The 17,923-nt window shown below is 38.1% G+C and overlaps 1 long non-coding RNA gene across 2 annotated transcripts; it reads right to left on the minus strand.

Annotated features, from left to right (window-relative positions):
- Positions 1-1,090: 1,090 nt before the first annotated feature.
- On the minus strand, positions 1,091-17,609 carry LOC138066282 (uncharacterized). Of its 2 annotated transcripts, none has more exons than XR_011139554.1 (4): positions 17,506-17,609; positions 8,284-8,386; positions 4,452-4,581; positions 1,091-1,252 (listed from the first exon to the last, which is right to left on the minus strand). It is a non-coding gene; the product is annotated as an uncharacterized lncRNA (long non-coding RNA). The 2 variants fall into 2 exon arrangements; XR_011139555.1 differs by lacking the exon at positions 17,506-17,609 and adding an exon at positions 17,232-17,311.
- Between the last annotated feature and the right edge of the window lie 314 nt (positions 17,610-17,923).

Genomic DNA, 17,923 nt, shown 5'->3' on the forward strand with positions numbered 1-17,923 from the left:
TCTCCTCAGCCCTGGGGAGGCCTCCCCTGGAGTCCTGTGTCCAGTTCTGGGCTCCCCAGTACAAGAGAGACATGGCACTCCTGGAGAGAGTCCAGCGGAGGGCTGTGAAGATGATGAGGGGACTGGAGCACCTCTCCTATGAAGAAAGGCTGAGAGAGCTGGGCCTGTTGAGCCTGGAGAAGAGAAGATTGAGAGGGGATCTCATCAACGTGTACAAGTATCTGAAGGGGGAGTGTCAAGAGGATGAGGCCAGCCTCTTCTCCGTGGTGCCCAGCAACAGGACAAGAGGCAATGGGCAGAAACTGAACCACAGGAAGTTCCATCTGAACCTGAGAAAAAACTTCTTTCCTGTGAGGGTGACAGAGCATTGGAACAGGTTGCCCAGAGAGGTAGTGGAGTCTCCTTCCGTGGAGATGTTCAAAACCCGTCTGGATGTGATCCTGGGCAATATGCTCTAGGTGACCCTGCTTGAGCAGGGAGGTTGGACTAGATGATCTCGAGGTCCCTTCCAACCTAAACGATTCTGTGATTCTGTGATTCAGTGATTCTGTGAGATTCAGTCCACTGCTGAGAATAGAGATATCAGGTGATGCTTCAAAATGGTGAATTCTCAAACAAGTGGTTCTAGGAGGAAGAAAATGAGCATAACTAAAGTCTGACAATTCCAGGATTTACTGAAAGCTCCTGAGCTTAAGGGTTGCCTTTCCATTGGCTTCAACAATCTTTGAATCTAGCTGTTTACAAAATATATTAATGCAAGTTTCATTATGGTATTCTGCAAATCTCTTACAAAAAGGAAATGTAGGGAAGTGAATTGCTTCTGAATTGAATCTTGACCAATACCGTCTCTTTGCAGTCTGTGAATCCAATGATAATTTTACACTTTTTTTTTTTCAAGTTCTCTCAATTCAGACACCATTAGTTTTCCAGAATCTCCTAAATTACCAAGAATTAATTAAACTCTAAATTTTCAAAATAAATACTACTGGAGTTCACTGAGCAACACAAATAAAACACTCAGCAAGACGATATTGAAACTACTTACTTATGCAATAGAGAGATGAGGCTTGCAAGAAGATAGAAATGCATCAGAGAGGCCTAGATAATACAGTTACACCTACTCACAGTATTTTGATTCCAACCATCGAGCCACTAAGGTCATATAGATCTTCTAGGTTCATAGCAGTCACCAGCTTCAGAAAGCATTGCCTGGATTTGACTTTTCTTACTTCTAGCCGGTAATTCACTTTCCCTGGGGAGGAAAATGAAGACACAGTACAGTACTTATCAGTAGTGTAATACTGAACTACAAATTAGGCTTCCATTCATTTCCCTGCACCGAATAAGAATCCTGGGTTTGGTGAGCTCTGGGATGAAGTTTTGGAGCAACAGGGCACTCCCTGGGCAAGAGTGTGAAACTCAGGCTGAGCTTGACGATTTTGATGCAGATTTTACTGCTCCTTCAGAAAACATCCTTTAGTAACAAATTCTGTGCATGTGAAGAAGGAAAAAAATCAAAAAGCAACTGTCTGAATCAAAGAATGAGAAAGTTTATGAGCTATTTCATGAGATTCTGTCACACCTCTCATCATGGTTGCGTACTAACGGGTGCACTAGATAGGCGAATAATTCATTCTAGTAACTTTATGTGAGCATTTGTAAGGTCTTTAGAACAACTTAAAATCTAGACCAAATTCAGGCAACAGACAAAATTGCCAAATGTGAAGGGTTTTTACCAGCAGTTCATGCATGGAAAGAAAGAAATCCCCCCCACCCCCCCCCCCACACACACACAACTTACCGAAAACATTCAGGGAGAATCCTCATTCCTCTAACTAATTGCTATTTTTGTCAGAAATGTAAGCGTTTGTCACGACACATCATAAATTACTGATAACATATCACCAGTGAACATTTGTAAGTGAGATAAATGCAGAAAGTATTTATACTGCTTCTAGACCAATTAACACCCTGCCACCCTTCACCACCCAAGTTTGCTGGTATTTGAGTTATTTACAAACTGAAGCTGCTTGTCTTTAAATAATCTTTGCTTTTGTATGATATTATTATCCCAGGCATATCGCAGAATTCAAAATCGGAGTCAGTTATGAAATTATCCCCTTGGCTCCCTCAAAAGGGGCCCTTGTTGATTTACAAAGTACATCGGCAGCCAGCGCCCACAGTTGATCTGTGGAAAGACGTGACTCATGTCCATTTCATTTATTTAAAATTCTCTCCAGCTCAATAACTTCTGGCAGTCATTCCAGCCCATTCTCTGGGTGACAGAAACACACACTGTTTTAGCTGGATGTTCTCTCTCCCTCATTAAATGGAGGAGCTGGAGTATCATTACATTCCTATCAATCAGGTACCTTTCACCAAAGTTTATAGATGAGCCAAGAAAGAAATGTGGGTTTATTTATTTAGCACTGAAAAGCAATACATTGTTTTTACTGGAGTAATGTTGTTTTATACCAGCTGACCATTCAGCCCTTATATAGTATTACATATTAGTAGTAGTAGTAGTATATATTCATCGGATATGAAGGAATTTTAAGGCACAGCTTCAGTAAGTTTCTATAACTCAGTTTCTGCACTGTTCTAACCTGGGGTGACTGAAATCATTCCTTGAAATTGTGTTCCAAGAAATTACCCTTCTCTAGCAACCCACAAATTGATGTTGCCTGACTGCTTTTTAGAAAGCTACATCTGCGTTCTCCAGCAACCACACTGCCTCTTACAACTTCTTTAATATACAGGCTTCTCCTGTGAAATGCCAGGCAATGAACAGCTTTTTCTCACCAGGCTCTAACGTTCTAATACAGCTGCTCTTGGCTCTGGAAGAATTGAATCTATGTCCACAAGCCTACAGATTCCATTGTCCTGAAAAGTCCCCTGAAGATAAAGGCAGAATGGGTCAACGAGGAACAGGAGATGGAATAAACCATATTTCCCTTACCTCCACTCACATGCTGCCACTACCAGTCTGCAAAATTGCACACTGGTCCAAGGGACATCTGAAGATGATATTTGAAGATGGGGGGACATCTGAACGGGGAGAGAAGGGCAAGCTAGAGCCTTTAGATCTGATCCACCTCCAAGTGTAACCATTTTTCTATTGTGATCACAATTCCTATTTAATTAATTCAAAATTATTCCACCACCTATCTTCTACTGTAGTAAAATGCTTTAACTCACCATCACTTTCTAGCTAGATAGGGAAAATATGTAAAGATAGCATTCGTTCAAATTGCATGCCTTTAAATTTTCACAGTCTTTGAGAAAGTTTGTCCTAAAGTACCTTCTCAGATGCAGGGACAGAGAATGTTTTGACATTAATTTGAATATATTAATAGCAACATTACTAAGGCTGTGGAAAAAATACATAAGCAGCAGTTTTATTGTGCTTGCTGTTTTCCAGTCCATCTGCTCATCAGTCTGCTAAAAAATTCTAATGGCTCAGGCAAACGTCAAGTCAAAGACTTGAAATGTAAGATATCTTTTGAGGGTTTTTTTGGTAAGACTTGCATATTTTTACATTAAAAGTAATAGAATTAGATATTCATATGGAGTAATGGGTAGCCTTGTCCTTTTTTTTTAACTATTTTTCAGAGCCATCTAATGACTCAATCCTGCTTCAGTTGTAGTGAAATTAGCCCATTCTGCCTACAGGTAATTCAGCAGAATTTGTCCCTTCCAATTTGTTTCCAAGTTTATACAAAAGCTTTCAATTTTTATTTATTTGGACAAACTGGAATGTTTCATGAGCTGCTTTTGAACTCTTGTTTCTGGCATGTCATTTGAATTTGAGGCCTACTAGCACGTTAAGTTCCTCAGCCCTATTGTCATAGGACTTACTGTAAAGAAATGAGTAAAGAAAGAGGAAGATCATTGCTCCTGCATATTTTATGCTGCCCAACTTCTAGCAATCTCTCACAGGTCTGAGTAGTGCTTCTGCAGGTTACAGAATTACAAATTAGAAGATGGCAGAGGGATACTCCAAACATCTAGTGTGAAAATTTACAGGAAGAATCAGCTTCTATGCTTTCTCCTTAGACTGAAATTATTGCACCTCCCATTCAGAGGCTGAGCAAATCTCTCTTCATCCACTATATTTTTGGTCATAAGCTCTCTCCAACCACAGTATTTTATGCGATAACAGAGAAATACATTATCCTGCAGCATCAAGTCAGGAACAAAAAGCCAAATTAGAAAATATGTACATGATATAGAGAACACCAGCTTTTTGTCAGATTAGTTTTGTGGTCTTCAGCAGAGATTTGAAGATTTCTAATATCAAGCACTGTTTCTGCTTTGCCAAAGTCTCTTTTCATTCAAAGAGATTTAATTTTCATATCCTGCTTTGATATATTGCTTCCAGCTATTACATCAGGGGAGGAGGCTGTGTTTTTTCGTCTTGCACAGATTCTTTCAGTGCTGTGAACACCTACTCTATAGTACGACAGTGCCGCTGACCCAAAGTAGTTTTGGTACATGGACACCACATGGCTGCCTATGGACTGGTTTCTCCTTCAGAGGTGAGCGTGGCAAGGAAAGATCTCTCCATCATCTTCTCCTAATCTGTCAGAAAGAGCGAAAACATACAGCATTTACAATTGTCTCCTATATCTTATCATTTTTCTTTCATAGCATACATCTATACGGTCGTGCCTTTGCCATGAGAGAAAATCATCACTTTTCCTCACTTTTCTCTCTGTCCCTAGTTTTCTCAGCAGAAATGCCAGATCCAACTCATTATAAATATTTCATTAATAAATCTTCTGCAGAACATTTGTCTCATCCTATTTTGATTCCCTGTTCACAGCACAGTCATGATGAAAGACCTGGTCAAAATCCCTGCGACTACAGTGCACTCCAACCACTCAGAAATCCCATATCCACCACAGCTATCAGAACATGCATCTCACCTGCAGCCAAATTTAGCATAGCCAACTATTTGAACACAATTTTGACAATTTGTCAGCCACAAGTTTTTTGTTTGCTTGTTTTGATTTGAGGCAATATTTGGAAATACTTAACTAAAGTTAGTTCAAGTGAGAGCAGAATTTGCACACAATTTTTGCAAAACTACTTTTTCAAAACTTGTGTATCAGCCCTCTCAGTATGTTTTAACAGGGATTCAGCACGCATACCTTCAACCACCCAGGAGCTGGATGTTTCAACTAAGCTAGGCATCTCTTCTCACTGTGTTTCCCTTAGTCCTACAGTTCAATACCAGATTTCGCATTCTTCCTGAGAATGACAGCAAAATCAGGGGAGATTTCTGGCCACTCACAAGGCACCTATTGTTCAAACTCCCAGTAAAAGTATATGTGAGCCAGGACTCAGCCCTATTTATTGGTAAGGGGAAATGGTCATTTAAATTCCTTTTAAAAGGTCCCCTTTCTGTTTACTCTGGTTTTCACATTGTCATATCAGAAATCACACTGCTAAAAGACACATCTTTTAAAAAAAAGCATTTTCTTAAAAGGTGCTTTTAAAAGATAACCAGCAATGCACCTTTGGAATGCAAGAAATCCATGCTCTGGATACAACCCAATAACATTTTATAGAAACACCAATATCTGAGTCATCCAGTTCTCTGCAGCTTTACCCCGTTCAGCCAAAACAGTTTCCCACCTACGCAAGAATCACCCTGGAGATCCAATTATGACATTCACATAGTAATAGTAATACTGCACTTAAGGGTATTGTTCAGGTAGAAGTAATACATAATCAGTAATTCATTCTGGTATTGTTTTCCATTAAGCCCTGGCTTCCTGATTGATTGTTTCTCATAAATACATGCGATTGATTGCTCTGCCATCACTCATATAGTGTGTAGATTTGTGCTTGGTATTGGACAAGTGTTAACACTGACTAAGAATCAGAGCATTTCTCATCAGGAAATCCTACTCTGTGGAGTGATTTCAATTCTTATTGATTTTGATTTTAATTTTCTTTCTTTGAGGACAAGACTGGGTAAGTAGCTTGGGTGCTGGTGTGCTCTGAAACACAGGGAAGAAAAATCAGTAGTGAGTGTGTGTTGTTCCTTCTGTACTTTCTCAAGGATAAACTCAAATAGATTGTTTGGAGGAAGTTAATGAATTTAGATCAGTGTTTACAAGAGCTGCCAGCAGATGGGGAGAGGCTGGGGGGGGAGCAATCTGCCTGAGGTGAAGAGAGGTTCTTAGAGGAGCAGGAAAGCACTTGATGAGAATTCTGCCTTTTTGATAGGTCAAGTAAAGTGTAATTTATGAGATCAATAAACAGACCTGCCATTATTATGGATTAACTGAGCTTTTCTTCATTTAGAGACTTCTACAGTAACGGAGAAAAGACATAGGATTCTTGGATCTCCTGAAATAAGTAGTCTTAGGGGGAAATAGGGAAAGGGGGAAAAAGGGAGACAGACAGTCAGCATACACATTCAAGGTGAAGTGGGAATTACATGAATGTTTTTCAAATATGACAAATAAAAGAGGATTTATTTAGATCCTGTCTTAAATTCTCTGTATATTTCCACTTATAAGTGTCAATTAAATTTGGAGACCTAGTCCTGAGAATTTTTAGCCAAAATACTTTAAGGCTGATGTATGCTCTTCTGCATGTTTCCCAAGGGTCAGCAAATGGTCCTAGCACTGATACTCAGTAGAGCTCTTGCAGCAAGGGTTTGAAGACCAGATACAAGAGACAGTGAAGCAGGATTCTTAAAGTTTTCTGGAAATGTTTGTTTAGCCAGTAGAGTGTGATATCATAGACATGCTGTGAACGTATTTAACTTTGCGACTGCTCTATTTAAAGGAATGCGTGCGGAGTTCCCAGACACCCAGTGCAAAGAGTCACATGATTGCTTCCTTGACTTGTGAGAAAGTGTGAATAGAAGACTATGAGAGGTTTAAGGTGTTCCAGGTGAAAATGCACCCTGCAATAGATTTCTGTACATTTGTCCTCTAAGTCAAATACGTCAGCAAAGATCCAGAATGTCTCCTTTTGATGTGTGACACTCTTCATTGATATCTACCAATACCTCCACCTCAGAGGAGTCAGAAATAAGTAAACAACCAAAAAGTGGAGAGGCAGTAGAGCCTCTTCAGAGACCTAGATAAATATATAAATATGAAGTTTCACATTTTTTTCCAACACTAAACTCATTCATCGCCACAAAGCTCCTGTGACCAGCCTACAAAAAAATTAATGGAAGCTCTGCTTTTCTATCCTTGGAGAAACACACTTTTCCTGTTTTCTCACAGCCTCTCCATTAAGCTGTCTCCTACCCAAAACTCTGATGTGTTTCCGCCCATTCAGCTCTGCACAGCATTGACTAAGCAGGCCTTCATGCATTTTTTATGGTGCTGTTCCCTCCGTCAGGTCTCCTATTATCTGTTTAGGACCCCACTGCAAACAGTACACCCAGTCAGAGATGAAATCATGCTACTTGGCAAGCATAGGATATGGTAGCACCAAAATTAAGGGGTCTGGAGCAATAGCAGTGTTGCTATTCACTGATGATGAACACATAGCAAAATGTGAACACATGATGAACACATGCATGATGAACACATAGCAAAATGATGAACACATAGCAAAATGATGAACAAATGATGAACACATAGCAAAATCTGCTGTTGTGTGTGATAACATGATGATAGCGTTCACAGTAGTAGAGAGGTTATCTTCACTGACAAGTAGCATCTAGGTTGGTAAAATCACTTACCGCTGAAATTGAAAACTTAAGTAAATGGCCTATCTTTTGCTCTATGTTTGCATAACACTAAGCATCACAGAGCACCAGCTCTGAATGAGGTTTCTAGGTGCTACCATAATACCAACAATAAAGACTCCTATTACTTAACCTCTTCATCCTACATGAAAAACATATTCCCATAGGAAAAAAATAATGCTCTCTTATTTGGAGCAAACCAAAACAATTTAGATTTGGAGAATAGGTATTATTCTCCATTATTATCAGCATGAACAGAATAAAAGAAAAGTGATGTTAAAAAAAGCAGTCTTTCACAGCTCTTTTATCAGACCAGATTCCAAAATGTCATTGCTTTTAAAATAGCTGCTAAATAGTAGAAGGTATGAACCTCATGGAATTATTTGATTAAAAATGTGACAGAGGGAAGTATTTTCTTGTGACGATTTTTATTCAAGCAAAAAAAAGCCTTTTTGTCCAAAAAAATCTTGAAATCCTCTAAATCATATCCTAGGACTAAACAGTATATATATATTCAAATATGGGGGGGAGGGGGTGTATAAAATTAACTATATTCCTACCTTTAGTAAGCTTTGAAAGTTAAAATCCTAACTCTGTATCCTTGTCTATGCATGTTGTGTTCAAGGATTCATGTCTGTGTATTTATGGAGGGAATCCTACTGCCTGAAAAATAAGAGAAGAGAAAAAACAGAGAGAAACAACATGTAAATATCAGTAAAAATTTTGAGACCTGTTTTAAGTAACTATTTTGTGTGGCTGAAATGCTAATTATTAGTTTGTTTGAAAATTAAAATTAATATGTTAGTAAATGAAATAAATTGCATTTTCAAAAAAGGCTAAGATTATGCACACGATCTGGTTTATCTTATTCAGGTATACTATTCATCCAGTTTTATCCAAATTTCTGCAGGAGATCAGAGGTTATCATAACCTGAGAGAGTTTAAATAGGAGTTTATGAGCATTCTTGTGCTTTTGTATCCTCGCACAAGTATCAGTACAGGTACTGTGGCCATCGTGTGGCCTATGCAGTTTTTATTTTTGGCCCTTCTCCTGTGCTAGGGTTTCCACAAACCAAAAACCAAGAATATAAGTACGCAGCCACATGATTTTCAGATGTATTTTGCTTAGTTTCCTTGCTATGTTCACTACACTAGGCTTGTGGGCTACCACAGACACCAGTAGATGTTACAAGCAGGTTTCCAAGGTTTCAGTCAGGTGTCCTGCTTTTATACTTCTCATTAAAGCAGCATCCCCAGGTCCCTACCTTCACACACTCTCATTCCCAAACTGCAATTTCAGGTAACCACCTCTCTTGTCTATTGCAATAGCCATCTGTGTCCTACTTTCCCTTCGGAAAACCTCTCCTTCAGTGCCCAGTCCCATGTTGCTTAACTCCCCATCACAACCTACTTTTTTTTTTATTTTCACAGTCCCAAACACAGTATCCCAGTCTTCGTGACTTCTCTGGCAAGGACAAACCTGGGACAAGATTGAACACGCAGCACAAAGGAGACTGAGGAGGACTCTGTCCCCAAGTCGATACAGTTCATCGTTATTTAAACAGTCATTCAGTTTTGGATGTGTGATGGCAGTAGGCCTAGGCAGATTTGAGGTATCTTTAATCTTATATTGATATTATAATGATGACATGGCGGCATAAGTCTGAGCTTAAGCTGATCACCAAGTAAAGGTCTACATTCCCAGTGGCTACCACATGCTTGTTTTAATTACCAAGCGATACTACAGCTGGCTGTTATGCATTCTGCATGATCCTCTGTGATGTGTTACATACTGCAAAATCTGTTTTACAGACACAGGGGTGGCTTTAAGTCAGCTCGTCTTTCCTCGCCTAAGCTGCAAATTCTGTATTACCCCACTTACGGTCTGCACATAATATATTCATAACAATGATATACCTGTACAGCTATTTAAAGTAGCCTTGGTCTCGGCACAAAATTAATTGTGGCAACACAGTGCTCAATATAGTAATAAAAGCCACCTAAGAAACAGGTAACTACTTGAGCTATTTGCCTAGCATAAGTCCCAGGTCACTACTCCTGCTGCAAGTATCTAAGAGAGCTATTCACTGCAAGGGAGATAGATCCTATAAGCTGCACAATCTGGAAACTTACTATACTATAGCAAAAAGTGGGACGTGTTATACTCTGCAAGATACTCCTCAGGAAAATTATATTAAGAAAAGCGTAATAAGAAAAAAAATATGTCATCACAATTAGCATCAGTCTCATTATAAATATAGAAGACTTACTTAGCTTTCAGTTATAAAAACTCAATTTTAAATGTATTTTCTATAAATTTCATCTGTCAGTTCACTCAACTGTAAGCTCAAGTGTAACTACAGTAAGTTACAGCGTTATCTTAAATGCAGGAAGGGGATATGAGGAAAACCTGAACCCTTTTTTAATCAGTAATGTAGGCTAAATAATACCATATTCGTGATGGTACATTATATCTTTCTGTCTTGTTTGGGTTTGTTTTTCTCCTGTCTCTTCTGTGGAGTTATTTTTAATGTTGAGTCACTTGCACATCACATTGCTTCAAGAGCAGAAACACGATCTCTCAATGATGAGTGTTTTCCCAAGTGGCAGATATTGTTACTATTAGTTATTCACGCATGTGTTTTACCACAAGTTTTTGTCAGAGGCCAAGGGCTAGAGGCCTATTTGTGCTTCACACTATAGAGCCAAAGTTCTTCTATGAATGAGCTTATAACACAGTTTGAAGGGCTTGGGAATGGTGAGGAGACAATGGGTGGTGTGAGAAGAATTTGACTAGCCTTCTTCTAATTGTTTCAAACAGCAGTACTGACTAGTAGCCTCTTTTACTATCTGTTAATGCTCTTACTTCGAACTACCTTCCAAAAATCATGTCACTGGCGTACTGTCACCAGTTTGTGGATTTTGAAATGGAAGAAATATGTGAAGACGGATCTGTGGAATCTTAAAGCAGCCAGGAATCTTGTCAGATTTAAAATTTGCTGGTCCAAGGAGACTTGCAGAACTAAGATGCTAAAGAACAGGAAAAATCTAGTTGTCGCAGACTGCTGTGGTACTAGAACAGCCGTCATGAAGAGCCTAGCTCCTATCTAGTTAGACAGCAAAAAGCTCTGACAATTAGAAGGTAGAGTCCTATTCCTTTCTTTTCCACTGTTCTTTTGCTCTACACTTTGTTTCAGCATTTTAAAAATGAAAAGTTGCAGCTTCCGCATTTGAAATGATTTTCCTTTTGTAATTAAGCTGTATTTTTAAAGGGGTTGAAAAAGTATGGGAAAAACCAGTTAGAGTGTTTCATTTAACCCGAAATACTTTTCTCTAGCTTAAAGTTTCTTCATTATAGTAAAAAGAGATATAAAAATTTATTATCCAGAGAAATCAGTGGTTAATGAATATAAATAACTGTGTAACTGGAATGAACTAAATGAAGAGGAATGCAAGTAGGCAATAATTTCTTTGAGTTAAAGAATAAATATATTTTTTAAAAGTTGTTACATAATCCATAGTCTACTACACCTGCAGATAAACATACATACATTTACACAGATAAAGTGTCTGAGGACCGTTTTAATTGCTCTACTTTTATGCACTCTATTAAGAATAAAATTTTCTATCTCATGGACTTTTTTCAATGTCTTCCCATGATTATTGCAATCTACAGCTGTGGACAGTCTGCTTCTTTAATACCCATAATCTTCCTAGCGTGCATATAAGATGTATGAGATTAAAAAGAGTTCATCACTAGCAAAAGAGGGTATTCCTCCTGCTTTCACCTTTTTTATGCATAGAAAAGTTAGCCATTCAGTTTAAAGCTACTTGATAAGATCTCTTGATATAGATACACACATCTCTGGAGCAAGTTTCCCCCATGACTACAGAGGAGCCTAAATAACAAACTGTGAACTTTTGAAAAGCCAAGTAGAGATTAGATTAATTGTTTCTCTTACTGTGTAATGTTTATATTCAGCAACATGAAAATAACCATGAGATTTAGGCAGCAAAATCCTGTCATTTTCTTCAGATATTTAGAGTTCCTGGGCTGAAAAGTGTTGCCAAATGTTAATAGAAGTATTTATTACTGAAGCTCTGGCCTTTTTTTTTATTTACACAGTTATTGTCAACAACTGGGTTCCTAGGCTACAAATGTAGATTAAACTATTTCTTTTATTGTTATGTTTGATTCTTAACTGTAAGATTTTTCTACTGCTTCAAGAATGCAAAAAGTAATACCAACTTCTTGTCACAAACATAAAAGTTTGTCTTCTTTTACAAATTCTCAGTGAGATGCTCTGTATGATGAACCTTCTGAGAGCAAAGAAATAAACAAAAAATAGCCTCTTAGCACTCCACCTTAAACCATAAACATCTCACTGATGCTTTCTTTTAAAGGCTGAGTGTTCCTAGTCTTACTTAGATCAGCTGTCCTGTGCTGGTTCTGCGTTACCTTCCTGTCTTATTCCACTTAAAAAAAACTGCTGTGCTAATTGACTTATTCAGCTACCCATCCAGATCTGTCCTCTATACTTACAAGATTATTACATAATTGGAAAATGATTAAGTAACAGACCATGAGTAGAAAAAAGTCATTGGACCTTGATAATGAGATCTGCCCTACATGTTCCTGATCAATTATTTAAAAACAATGTATATTACAGTAGGTGCTGCACATGGTACTAGTCTTGCAAGCCTATGTTTTGTATTACCATTTTACTAATAAGGTCTTTTAAGGAAGGGTGAACTCGGTTTATACTAGCATTCATCTTAATTTCATATCCTTCCAAGTTCCTAAGCAGAGCCAGAAGGGCATGAAGCTTTTGTGAAATAATAAACTATTCCTTACACTGAACATTGATGATACTATCTCTAGTTCACTGATAGAGCATCTAATTTCTTCCTCATTAATCACAAACATTAAAATGCTATAAGCCCTGTTCTTGAATCTTAAAGAAACAATATTTAGCTTTTTTTAGACCTATCTTTGTGACAGGCTCTCCTCTGCCTACTGTAATGGCAGAATTTTTTTCCCTTCATGTTTTCATAACTCAGTATATCTACGTACAATTCAGTGATCTATACAAAGTAATTTGTCCCTCTTCTTTTGATATGTTACCTTGTAATCAGATTATTTCACTTTTGAAGAAACAACTTCCAGTGCCATGCAGGTAAGACAGATTTTCTGTGATAGTCATTTTCCTTTTGTTTTTGTTTGTTAAATCTTTTAATATACAAAAAAAAAGAGAACATCTGAGTTAACAATATGCCATTTAGACCTTGACCTGCACCTGTGACTGTAACTGCATTGCTTCAAGAGAAACAATAGCAGGAGGAAGTTCTGAAACCTCAACCTGAAAGTCATGTTTGGTTCTCCTTTGCTCTGGTGTCCCCAGTAACGAAGACCTTACAGTTAGCTTGACTATTAATTTTTGTGAGTCCCAGGATAGTTCATCTTCCTCTCTCAAAACAGAAGAAAATAAAGGAATGTAGTCAGCGAGGCAGATAGTTACTATTATGAATATGAAGAGAAGAGACTTTGTTAACTGTTAACTGTTTAACCTTTTTTTCTCCATCCTTCTCTATCAACGCATTTTTTTCAGTTACACTTGAACAATATAGAACTCTGCTTCAGGTTAAATAAGTCATGTGTGATATCTGACAAAGAAGTAACAGATAGCATGACATGGATCTGAGTAAGTGGTAGGGTTTATTTAGATGCATAATATGCTTTATAAAGATTTTACTGTGCTGAATTTGAAGCTACTATTCCTCTTCAGGACAATAATATTTTTAAAGCTTCCTTAGAAGGTCAATGATAGGGATTTTGAAATGCCTTCACATATCTATTATTTTAAGTTATAATCCAATATCTAGACGTATTTGATTACTGAACTGAAAGCTATAACTACCATGAGAGTCATGCTGTCAGTGATCACCTTATACTTCTATGAGGCCTATATCTTTTACAAGGAAAGACAAATTATGAAAAAGGTGAGCAGCTGGAGAATGAAACTTCTTCATTTTTTTGTGTTTTCTTAAATCATATTTCTTCACATTTGTTTTGACGTCAGCGCCTTGCATGCAAAGACATACCATAAAGATATGGGTTTTCCGGACTGATTTTGCAAATAACGACACCCAGAAGAAATGGCATGAAACAGGGCAAGGTTAACTTTGAGAACCAAGGAAATACTGAATAAGTTGCCTACAGAAATAACCCTCTGATCATAGATGCCAACGTCAAACAATTAAAAAATTATGTGATTAACGGTGCATGTTTTGGGGTAGTTTAATAGCGATTACATTTTATTTGTGTTCTGGATTCTCAGTCATTAGCATGGATTTGAATGACTCTTTCAAACTTTCTCCACAAGACAGCTGGCAACGACGGCTAGAAACTGGCTTTGCTAACGGGATCTGCAAGTCAGCATCCGGCACAGGAGTTTATGAAAAACACCAAATACTGAGCAACTGGCAACAAAAGTCATACTAATATGCAAGAAAACCTGTATAAAGCTGTTCTGCAACTGACCAAAGCTGACGCCTTAACAAAAAAGAACATCACAGTCACAGCTATCATTTTCATGGTGTCATTCTCACTTGCTCCAAGTTTTATAATTAACTGTTAATTCATCTGTATCAAGTCTGTTTTTATCAGTTTGGCTGAAAAGAACAACTGACGTCATTATTTTTATGATCATCAGTGTGCATATCACAGCTTGCAAAGTTCAGAGCAGCACTGATGTCGATAACTACAGCTGACTGACAACTTTTAGGGGACACCTTCCTTGAGCTCTTATCTTTCATTTTCATTTCTGGCCTTCCTGATTAAGTAATTAGGAACCTTCTCTAGTCCGTGATTGAACTAGCCAACAATAAGCTCCTATAGCAAATAAAGATGACCGGGAGAAGCGAAGTCATTTTTTCAATGCAAACTATTCTGTTCCTGAGAGTTGATTCAATGTCAGGAGCTGAATCAGAGGAAGAATTCAGATTGAGTTAAACGCATATTTATTTGGTTATATAATGCATTAGATATGACCACAGTCATATATATATGGAAATTCAATCAAATATGAATTCAAAATAACAGTCATACAATCCACAGAGTGATAAACAAGCCTTGTTTCTATAGCATGATGGTAACCAGGACCTAACATGCCATTAATGGTAAAGGAAATTCTGTTAACGTTCAAGTTCTTGTCTTGTGCCCAGTACTGAGCTTTATAAGAATTATTTATGTTGGGATAAACTGCTATAGTTTAGCCTCTCGTGCGTGCTGTAACTTCAGAATTGCTGTTTCCGTGCATGGACAGATTGAACAGGCTTTCAAACAGGCCTGATAACATTCCTGAAGCTTTTCAGCAGTGAGCATACAAATGACATAGTAATGTACTAGGGCAAACAGTCTAAATTTAGATGGGCTAACTAAAAGAGATAGCACATTATTGTATAGCACTATGTGGCCCAATGAGTTGTCTCATAACGAGGGAAAAGTAGGCTCTTTTCTCCCGCCTGTGCAGAAAGCAAATAAGAAAGATTAGTTTTATCTCAAGTACAGAAGTTAAAGTTTAATTCGTTCTGCTGGACGAAAGAAGTTTCTTAGACACATGGTCTAAATTAGCAATGCTAAGCATGCAGCCGATGCTCATTTCAACTTCAGATTCTTTAAGCCAAGCATCAGGCCGTCTTGCTATATCTTTGGTCTTTCTTTCTCATGTTTACATCTCTGTCTCTATTGCTTGGCATTTTAACCTCACAGTATCTTCTCTGCTTAGAAGAGGGTGATAGTAACACCCTTCCACAAGCTGAGAGATCCTGGTCTAGCTGACAATTACCACCCTCTTTCGGCTCTCTCATCCCTGAGTTACACCCAAAAGGTGAACAACTAGCAGAGATCTTAGCACGTGAACAACTGCAGAGATCTTGAACAGATTTTGATTCACTGCTTAAACACTAATCTGGCTCTGGAGCCCACAGCACAACTGGGATAACACATTTAAAATTACTGAGTGCTTTAACCTTGACCAGTGATATGGAGAAGATGATGGAAATAACTTGTATTGATAACTGATTTTGATTACCATTCTCTCCAGCCAAGTACCTAAACTGCTGGGGACAAGAATAGTTGGCAACACTGGCAAATCGGTTTTCAATTAATTATAAGGTCAAAGATTAATGGAATTGATATAAATATTTGACCGAGGCCATTTAGAAAGCCCCAAGGTATCTCTGAAGCCAATAGCTGCATATCACAAAATCAAAACTGTGGAGTGCAATTGATTTGGTTCTGGAACAATTCCCAGTCCTGCCTTGCATAACAAATAGGTGTAGTTAATAGTTAAATGTTTGCAAAGGGCTTTATAGTTTAGGATTGCAAAGTAAAAATAAATTAGCCTTTCAAATAACCCCAAAAAAGTGAGTAATTGTTAGGCCTATAAGTACTGAGAGACTGAGTGGCTTGCTTGAAAGAATTTAGAAGTTATGGAAGAGGAGCCTGAAGAAAAGTCTGATTTGTTACAATCAAGCACAGAGCTTTAATACACTCTTTCTCCTCCAGTAAATGTAAAGACCTTTAAAAACTGTAATATATTCTAAAACAATTTCCACTCCTTTAGGCCTTCTGTTAGTCTACGTTTGGGAATGTCTCTAAAAGCGCTGGTTTCAGCTGTGAAATGTAGGAACAGGAAGGCAGGATTACACGTGCAGAGCTTTCTTCTAGAGTTGTTTGGCCACATTAGCCTCGCGTTACACTGCAGAAAGTCTTTGCTTTCTCGCACAACTTAGGTAAGTTGTCTTTTCAGACAGACACGCTGCCAGCAACCTACACTGGACTAGCGCAAACTAGCTCTGTCCCAAATCCTATTCATCCACAGTAAAGCTTTGTCACTCATATGCTCAAGCTACCCAACACATCCTATTGACACTGCTTTAGGAGTAAGGTTTAACTCTGTGCAAATGTGAACACATAGTTTCTAGTTCAGAGCTGAGTGAGGAGCAGGGTCTGCATAGCTGTGTGGTACCTCCACGCCGGATGACCACATGAGATGGCATAACAGAAGGGGCAAGAGTACCCATATCATCCTTTAAGTCTTCAGCGGGACATACCTCAGTTTTGCTCTATCCTTTAACCTGTGCTTTCTGCACCTCAGAACCTTCTTCTTTCCCTTTCAGTTTCTTTTCAAACAGTAAAACAACGGACCGTCAAAGAACTTTATAAGACCCAGAACCAGCATCGTTGGAATCATAATTACTTTCAAATTCTTTGTTAAGTAATGCTGAACTGTACATATCTATAAATGTAAGATCATGAAAAAAGAAGCTCTTGCTGCAATACGTATTTCCAGATTTCTGCAAAGCTATCATTATCTCACAGAACATTTCACATTGCAACAAATATTTCTGGCTCATCAGAGTTTCTGGAACAAGAATGAACACGTAGGTGTTGTGAAAGCCTCTCTGTGTTTTGTTCAACTAACAAAGAAATGTGTCCTCTTACCAAAATCTCAGTCTCACGGCTGGACAAATAGTGCTTGCACTCCAAGCATTGCAACAGCTGGAATCCTGCGTTATCTGTGTCACCACCAGCCCTACAAACCAAAACCAAATCAAAACTGAGGCTCCTCCTGGCTAAACTTCTTAAAGTTATGCTAAGCTATTCTCACTACAGAGCAGACAATCAGTAGTTCCCAATGCATGATAATGCCAGCAATAAAAAGAGTGACAGTAATAGTAATAATAACAATTATAATAATAATGATATGCCTACATACCTCAAGCTGCATTTAGAATAGCTTAAATGCAATAAAACTGATAAAACCAGATTCAGCATGTCACAGTGATGCATCCGCCCAGGAAATTCAGAAACACTTAGCTCACTGCAAAGCAAAGAGAAAACAATGAAAACATTTGTAACAGATTCTGGTTAATGGGATATTTATGGGACAGTTGCTTAAACTGGAAAAAAAGAAGGCACAAATGGTGATTATTGTTCTTTAAAAAAATGCTATTTTTCAGTAAGTCCAAATTCTGACACTGAAAAGGTCAGCAAAAGCTATAATCCCATAATAATCACAGAAATGGGACATGGAAATAAACTAGCCAAGCTGAGGGAAAGCCTCAGCCTGTGTAAATCAGCAAAGTTACATTATATTCAATGATGTTATATCAAATTACACTTGCCAAGCATTC

Source organism: Struthio camelus, chromosome 2 (assembly GCF_040807025.1).
Source record: "Struthio camelus isolate bStrCam1 chromosome 2, bStrCam1.hap1, whole genome shotgun sequence".
Taxonomy (NCBI): domain Eukaryota; kingdom Metazoa; phylum Chordata; class Aves; order Struthioniformes; family Struthionidae; genus Struthio; species Struthio camelus.